We start from the raw sequence: 9,221 nt of genomic DNA on the forward strand, positions 1-9,221 counted from the left end.
TTATTAAAGAGTTCCTCTTCTTAGCAACCTGATAATTTAGTGAATCTAAGAAGTCTATCAGATCAGCTGTCTAGAATAACATAGACAAAGGAAATAATTCCTAAATTAAACACTTCAAAATTTTCACTTTTCAATCAGTTTTGTGCATGAAGGGGGAGTGCATCGCATAGACAAATATATTGAGACAATACTAGAAATGATAGCAACCTTAGAACCTCTTTAACTAAGGCCCCTTGAGGTTAATTAAATTGCTTTTGGTCAGATACCAGTTCAAGCCTAAAACAGAAGTTTTCTGCTGGTGCTAGTGCCTTAACAGTTCAAAGGAACATCCTACAGAGCTGGGACTCAGACTTCTGTAGAGGGAACTTGAGCCATCTGGCACTGATACCTCTGAGCTGGCATGATGAAGCTACTTCTTGAAATACAGAAAAAATTGGAAACTGGTACCAACTGCTATTACTTAAACCAAATGCTGAGACGAGGAGCGAATTATTACAGCAAGCAATCAGGGAGGTGCGTGTCTCTTCTTCACTTCCTTTAGTGCTCCCTATTGGCAGGACCTAACAGGGAGTGAGCGGGCAAAGGAAAAGAATGGCTTGCAGAATTCCAGCCATAACAATCATAAAGAAAAGAACAGAGGATGGGTCTGGAGCTTACAGTACTTAACAACCAGCGCATTCAAAGAGGCATTTGACTTCCCAGAGGACGCTGCAGTTGGGACAAAAATAATGTATCTGTTAAAAATGTAAAAGAGGAGTATGACTGTGGGCATGCAAGCTACAGTGTCTGCAGTAACCACTTCTGAATCTAGAGATCAATGCAGTTTAGTCATGGAGCTGTGACACATACAAATTACAGCTCAAGAGCCAAAAGTGATTAAAGAGGAATTTCTTCTTATGACCTCTTGGATGACATTAAAGTGACTGCAAATAAAAAGTCTTTAGAAACACCCATTAAAGTACCCTTTGTTTCCATTCCATTTTCCTGGCAGGTTTCTTTCTCATGCATGCTCTCTCCCCGCCCAAAAAGAAAAAAAAAATCGTACTCTACTCCCAGTTCATGATGCTTTGATTTCTTCTCTTTCCTGCTCCTTATATCATTTTGCATCAACTATTAATTATGATTACTTATTAACATCTCTTCCTTCAATACATTGTTATTTCTCAATGTGATCAATTGATGTATGAACGACCCCAGTTCCTCACTCCTCTCTATGAATATGTTCTTTGGCACGAAACTTTATAGCCCCCACTACCCTCACCCTAAGCTTGGCCATGTTATTTGCTTTAGCCGCTGAAATTTTGGAAAGTGGAACATAAGCAGAGGGTTGGGAAATAGTTTGACTAACTGGGTTTGTTCTCATTCTTGCTCTACGACAGCACTATAAGAATACATCCAGGCTAGCCTGCTGGAGGATGGGAGATTCTCAGTTCAGATATGGCTGCTGACCTAGCTGGCAGCCAGTATACACCAGACCTGTACATCAAACCACTCAAGATGAGAATACCCCCACCAAGCCTAGCCTAAATATCTGGCCATAGATTGATGAGCTAAATGAATTCTTATTATGGTAAGTTCCTGAGATTTGAGATGGTTTGTTATACAACAGGGAACTGATATGCTTATTCTTCAAGAGGAGCAAAACAGGGATGATTGTTATAATATTCTCTTCAATAGATTGAGGAAAGAAGAAATTCTGTGAACATTTATACACCAATAATTTATTCTGCCATATTTCAGTCAGATTAAAGCAAACAGCCAAAAACAAGGACAAAGTCCAAGGTAAGAGACTGATGATAAGTGGCCTGTTTACAAGGAAAATAAGATTACTAGCTCTACTTACAGCTGATTCAGAATAACTTCATTTTTAAAGCCTAAAATTTTATAGTCGAGATCTTGAGTGCAATTTCCTTAACATTTTCTAAACCACACAGAAAATCACAAAGAAACAATATTTCTTTGTTTGAGTTTCCTTTTTAGGAGTTAGGTCTTATTTTAAAAATATTTTCTAGCCTGTTTAGGCTCTTACTTAAAATTATCTACTTTTCTCAAAGTCTTTCTCATACTTGAGATATCCAAAATATTGAATGAGTGATGTAAACTGTATCAGATAAACTATGAGACTATATTTTTACCCTGATTCAGTCAGTTTCCAAGGGGAACTTTAAACAACTAAAAATGTGTATTACTATAATCTCTCTGAAATATTTTTTATTAATTTTTTTGGGGAGAAATGAGTCATTCTGAGCCAAAAAAAAAAAAAAGGGTAACCAGACACTTTCCACTCCTAACTTGAGTTGGCGATATCAGCAGATTCAAATTACCAGGAATGGGAAGATATAGAAAGATGTAGGTACCTACCAATGAGCTTACATTCCCAGTACTCTCTACAACCTCACTTCTATAGCCCAAAGTATTAAAAAGAAGAAAAAATAATAATTCAGGCTTACTATTTAAAAATACAGTGATTCTGGCCGGGCACGGTGGCTCACAACTGCAATCCCAGCACTTTGGGAGGCCGAGGCGGGTGGATCTCTTGAGGCCAGGAGTTTGAGACCAGCCTGGCCAACGTGGTGAAACCCTGTCTCCACTAAAAATACAAAAATTAGCTGGGCATGGTTGCCGGCGCCTGTAATCCCAGCTACTCGGGAGGTTGAGATGGGAGAATTGCTTGGACCCAGGAGGCAGAGGTTGCAGTAAGCCAAGATTGCACCACTGCATTCTACCCTGGGTGACAGAGTGAGACCCTGTCTCAAAAAATAAATAAAAATACAGTGATTCTGAGAGGCCTTCCCTTTCCACACCACCTCCTACTTGTTTGATAGCTCTCATCCCATTTTCCTCACCTGCCACATATGGCCAGGACTTCCACAGTGTATTAAACATCTTCTTTGGACAAGAGAAATTTCACTGAAGCAATGAGTGTAGAAGTTATTAGCATGAACTGAAGACTGATGTTGGCACACAAATAGGGAGACACGTCAATATAATGAACTAATGAATCTAGAAATAGCTTCAAGAACTTATGGAAAAGTAGATGTGATAAAGGTTGCATTTCAAATCAGTGAGCAAAGTATTTAATAGAATTGAGACAACTATGGAGCTATTAGGAAAAGATTAAAGTTGGATGCATAATTAGATACTCTCCTCAGGTATATCAAGATTTTAACTGTGAGGAAATAAAACGACAGAAGATAGAGACAAAAGCAGGTAAGCATTTTAAAATATCGTCTCAGAAATCTTCCAAGTTTGATACATAAATTCAACTAAAATAAATAATTTTTCATTAGAAAAGCATTTGTCATAAGACAAATGAAATTGTGAGAAAAATCATTTGCAATACATATGATAGACAAAAGGCCAATACTCCTAATATATGAAGACTTCTTGTAAACCAAAAGAAGAATAAAGAATAGTATATAATATGCATTCATCTGTGCAAAAATGAATATAATATATGTGGAATATATCTGGAAATAGATATAAGAAACTATTGACATTGTCTGTCCCTACGGATTGGAAATCGGTGATCACGGGTTCAGAAATCGAAAAGGGCTTTTTCACTCTATAGCCCATTCCACTTTTAAATCATGAACTCTATTAATGCATTATCTATTTGTAAATAAATAAGCAATAATTGAATTAAACACTTTTATTTGTAACAATTATATAAAAATATAGTTTACATACTTATTTAAAAACTAGTCACGTTATATTTTAATCACGATTCTTGACGCTTGCTACCAGACAAACCACAAAATGTTAAAGCTTAAGAGACACAGGGTTTATTTCTCACTCCATAGAGACTGACATGTGTTGGATGGCCCTAATGTAGGCAATATCCAGCCATTCAGAACATGTGCCTTTAAGACTGGTTGCATTAAAAGAGACTCACCGATTCTAAACTATCCCAACCCAGACCTGACACAAGTCATTTCTGCTAACAGTCCATTGGCCAGAACCACTAGGATGGTTCTCACCTGACAACTGCAAGAAAGGAGGTGAAAGGAAGAGCATGGATAGCATATCATGACTTGCATTTTTCACAATGCAACAAATTCATTTTTAAGTAAAGGTTTTAATAATTACAAAGCCTCATATTTGGTGTAACCTCTTTTTGTGTGCTTTTGTTTTCACCTTGTTAAAAAGGCATATTAAATATTCTCAATGAAGAATTACATATATGAGACCTGTGGGGTGTCATAGAATATCTAGATATATCCTCCCCTAACTTTGACCTTGCATAGAAATATGGGCAAATATACTATTGGCCAATCCAAATGTGAATATGCTTTGAAGTTTTTAAGCTTAGTCATTTTTTAGCTGTTCCAGGTACAATTAAACAATTGTAGTCTACACAGTCATTAACCAAACAGTGTTTGGAGACAGATGAGCTCATATTATCCATTTTGTCTGCATCCTTCAGCCAACTTTTTTACATGTAGAGCCCATGAAGTCCACTAAATGTGTTCTACATCCACAAATTACAAAGTCAAAAGGGAAAGCCAATGCAATGTTCTGCTGACTATTTTTATCCTGGAAAGAACTGTTTGTATTCATGCTTAATTTTTGTCTCTTAGTTCTACTCCAAGTCAGTTTTTGTCAAACTATATTTTTTCACTTTCCAGCAAGAGAAATGAGGTCTGCTTCTTAAAAGTAAAAAGCAGTGGAATATGTTACTAGATGGCTTCTGCATTGTTCATTTAAGTGCTACGCGATGAAATATAGACATGTTTTAGCAGCATAATTTAGTTTCTTATCATTCTGTGTAAGTATTTATTTATGAGAAGGATTCCTATAACCAATTCTGAATAATGCCAGCTGTCCAAAAGAAAAGATTCAGGAGACAAGACAGAAATTTTGGTGATTGGGGGATTACTCACCAGAAGACATTGACGAACATTTCATTTCACCGAAGAACACATTGATCAACATTTCAGCAGAGAAACCAAAGCAAGTATATCATAATATGTCATTTTAATGAGCCATGAAACCAAATGCAAGAGCAACATGCAGATTGGGTGTTTTGTCTCTTACAACATATGCTATTTTTGTTTACCATTAGTAAAAACACCACAGGGTCAGGGTGGGGCTGTGACAAGTAAAATGTTGAGTTATGAGCACACCCTACTGGTTTGGTGTGAGATGACAATAAAAGACAATAAAAGGTTTCATAGGTGTTTTGAGGTGTGTGTGTATGTGTGTGTGTGATTATGGACATAACGAAACATACAGTATTCTGCAGTTTTAATATTATACAAAAAAGAAGAGTAATATGTATATTGGATAGATGAGAGATAAATAGACATATTTGAACAGAATGAAATCCTTTTCTAAAGTTTATGAACGCCTTGATATGCCTTATTTCCCTTTTTCTCTATTTTTAAGGCTCTTTTAACTCTCTCCACTCTCATTTAGTTTCTGAAGACTTGGCATCCCAAGGAAGACTCTTTTGAAGTCAATTTCCCTGACCTTGGATCCACAGAGCCACCTGCAGATGTCACACTGAAACTTTGCTGTTGACACACCACCTGTTTTTCCTTGTTCTCCCTCGGTCTTTGCTTTCATCAAGAAAATTCTTCAAACAGCTGGGTGATGCCAATACATGGAGCCCACTGGGAAGTACATTCTTGTTCCACACTAGAAAAGCAAACTTAATTAGTCAGTCACATTTAGAGTACTTTTTCTTCTCCATGCCGACTCTAATCATGTTAGCCGTATTTGAACTGGAAAATAGCAGTGTTTTCAGCCACACATGATGAACACAAATTTATGTTTAAATATAAATATTAGAGAAAGACAAATAGGTTGACATAATTATGTGGTCTATTCTCCTGTGGCTAGAAAAAATAAATAAATATGCCACCTCATCACCTCAGTCTTCCTCACTGAGAGCTGTTATCTAGAAAGGGGATATTCTAGAGGATCACAATGGCGAATTAGTGAGTTTGGAGATTATTCTTTTGTTTTGCTTTCTTTTCTCACTCAGGAAGAGTGACTAAAACCACGTGGCTATTTTTATATCATGACTTAAATACATCTTCATAGCCAAGCATTTAAATTTCACTATCACTGTGTTCCTTGGCTACAGGCAATATGGGGTTAGTTACTAGTAATTAAATTTGTATAAGTAAAGGGAAAAAGAAAATCAAATCTAACATACTGTTTTTATGTAATCCATCTTTCTTTTAGACATCAGAAAACTATATGGACACCATGATAAACAAAGGAATCCCTGCCCAACTCATATGTATCTGGCCTAAAAAATAATTTTGTGACCAACTATTATAGCTCTTCTAGGATATTAAAATAGTACTGAGAAAAGCTTGTGTAGGCACTAAACTTAAACAATTTGACAATGTTTGCCTTACATTTATTTTTATTTTTTTGGCTCAAAACTAACTATGACCCAAAGAATTTCCAACCACATTAATCTTTCAGTGGCAACCTTCCTTAATTTGAGGCTTACTCTTTCTCAACTTTGACTCACACTATGTTTTTAACATTGAAATCTGATAGACAATTGTGTCAAAATGGCAAGGTACATTCCATGCGTCCAGGTTCTGTATCTATCTTGAATTACCTCTACGAAATGCAAGATGCATCTTGCTACCAGGTTAATCTGATAAAGCAGACCCCAATCATACCATTCAAAAGCCTTTAATGGCCTCCCAATTACCTGCACCTGCAAAACTGGATTCTAAAGCCTCATCCTAACTTGTAAAGGACTCTTTAGCCAACTTCTCTACCTTCATTTCTTACCATTCTCCTTTGGGCATTCCTGGGTTCCAAGCTAACTGAATTATTTTTGACTTCCTAAAATATTCCTCCTCCTTTCTCTGTATAGCTCTCATGCCAGGCAAAAAAATATTATTGACCAATTCAAATTCCTTCCAAGTGACGTGCAATAATAGTGATGATGGCAATAATGATACGAGTAGTGGCCAGCCTTAGGGAGGGCTCATTATGTGTCAAGCATTGAAATAACCAGTTTCTACATGCTTAAAAGAATAAAAAGATATAGTTCTCTTATTCCTCTTGATAACCCTAGGGGGTAGGTTCTGTTGCTATGAGAAGCTGGGATCTATACCTTACAAGTAAATGAGTGCAGATGGCAAACACTTTCTTTTTCATGAGTGATTTCACAAGTGTTATAAACCGACTTTATTCAGATTTGTCAGGCAAAATTCTTTTCGGCTGTTTTTGGTAGAAAAGACCAGCCACCAACAATTTTTAGCTGTTCACACTTCTGTAAGTTCAATGAAGCCTAGCTCTCTGTCTTCTTAGAGGTTCAGGCACCACCAAGCGAGAAACCTTCACTTTAACCAGAGCGAGAGTCCAGAAGCAAGATTATGTTTACCTTAATACCAACAACTGGAAATCTGAATTTTCTCTGGTGCTGGCTAGACACAATGAGATTTTAAAATTACAGCTAGGATAGGAGTTGTTAGAATGTGATCCCTGTGGGTTTCTTGGGGAATCTGCAAGGCCAAAACTATTCTGTGATAATATTGAGATGCTATTTGTTTTCTTTCAGTGTTTCAACATTTACATTGATGAAGCAAAAGCAGCAGTGAGTAAAAGTGTTGGAGCCTTAATACAAATCAAGACAGCATTGAACTGTGCTAGAAGTCTTGTGTTCTTGACTCCATAGCATTCATGGGGCGGAGGAGGCAGGAGGGCTCCTTGAGGGCTTCCTTGAGAAAACAATGAAATTGATTAGTTTTATTACATCCAGGCCCTTGAGTACATGTCTTTTAATATTCTAAATGAAAAATGGAAAGTGTGTAGAAAGCCCTTATGCTTCACACTGAAGTACAATGGTTGTCTCAAGGAAAAGCACATGTGTACTTGAGCTAAAGCTGAACTGGGTGTTTTAATCAGGGAATATTTAATTGAAAGAACTAAAAGGCAAAGTATGATTATTCAATCTTGGGCACTTGGCAGACACAGTCTCAAAAATGAAGTCAGCCTGTTGCTTCAAAGATAGCAACTAACAGGATTTGCTGCCAGTGATGAAATTTGAGGCTTCAAGAAAAATTTAGCATTTTGAAAATCTTGTCTTCTTCACCATACTGACAGTATCCTAATATTTAAATTTTTTTGATGAGATTAGTGGAAATATTAATGACTGTGATTTTCTTTATATTCATAATGAAATATGTTAACATTTGTAATATCTGGATAGTCAGTCAACCAACATTTCCTAATTACCAATGCATGATGCTACAAAATCATGCATGGATACAAGACCCACTCATAGTGCAAGATAGACCAGTAGATTTTAATGGAACAGAATACACAATGTTCATGGATATAGTTTTAGACTCCACATTGTAACTAATCTTCAATAAAATACCACATGTTATATTGTGATATAATATCAATGGAAAAAACATCCAAATTATCTGCAAAGATAGTAAAGCACATTTTCTTCCAGTGACATAAGTCAGATGAGATATGAGGTCAGATTTTCTTCATATGCTTCAACAAAAACAACATATCTTAACAGACTAAAGGCAGAAACACAGGGGAATCCAGATTTCTTTTATTAATCCAGATACTAAAGAGATTTTTCAAAAATATGAAACAATGCCACTTTTACCACATTTTTGGTTTTAAAGAATAAAATTATTTTTCATAAATGTTTATGTTTAACAGGTAATAAGCTTCTTATCAATATTTAAGAATTACCTAATAAATATTTTATTGATTTCTTATTTTTAATTTCATAATATAAGTTCTTTAGAGGTTTTAATAAATTTTAAGAGCATAAATGGGTGGAGACCACACAGATTATAATCCACTGAGCTAGGTCATCCCGTCTAATGATAAAGGCTGTAAGCCTAGTGGATTCTTATGTACTGTTCTCAAAAGAGTGAACATGTGTTGAAAATTCTTAAGCTCATCCCCATATGTTGAATACCTTTAATTTCACCACTGAGAGAACATTTTAACCCTTATTGTGGTCATTTACTGTAGCCACAAATGAAAAACCTTTCTGACATTTATCATGATTAGAAAAGCCTGTTGTGTTGATCAAGCTAGAGACGAGCATGTGTAGTAGCTGGAACATGGGCTTTCTCATGAGGGCACTAGCTGACAACACCTGGAGTTTACATTCATATTAGAATTCAGAGTTCAGCAACTGAGTTGTAACTAAACCTAAATAAGAAAAATCCAGCATTACACTATCTATGCTAAAATATTTTAAAGTTAAA

At 36.0% G+C, this 9,221-nt stretch overlaps 1 long non-coding RNA gene across 1 annotated transcript; it reads left to right on the top strand.

Moving 5' to 3' along the window:
* The first annotated feature begins 1,379 nt into the window (after positions 1 to 1,379).
* LOC129059119 (uncharacterized) lies at positions 1,380 to 8,719 on the top strand. The gene is made up of 5 exons (XR_008524832.2): positions 1,380 to 1,570; positions 1,678 to 1,782; positions 3,153 to 3,210; positions 4,822 to 4,957; positions 5,419 to 8,719. It is a non-coding gene; the product is annotated as an uncharacterized LOC129059119 (long non-coding RNA).
* The last annotated feature ends 502 nt before the right edge of the window (positions 8,720 to 9,221 follow it).

The sequence above is a fragment of the Pongo abelii genome, chromosome 3 (genome assembly GCF_028885655.2).
Source record: "Pongo abelii isolate AG06213 chromosome 3, NHGRI_mPonAbe1-v2.0_pri, whole genome shotgun sequence".
NCBI classification, from domain to species: domain Eukaryota; kingdom Metazoa; phylum Chordata; class Mammalia; order Primates; family Hominidae; genus Pongo; species Pongo abelii.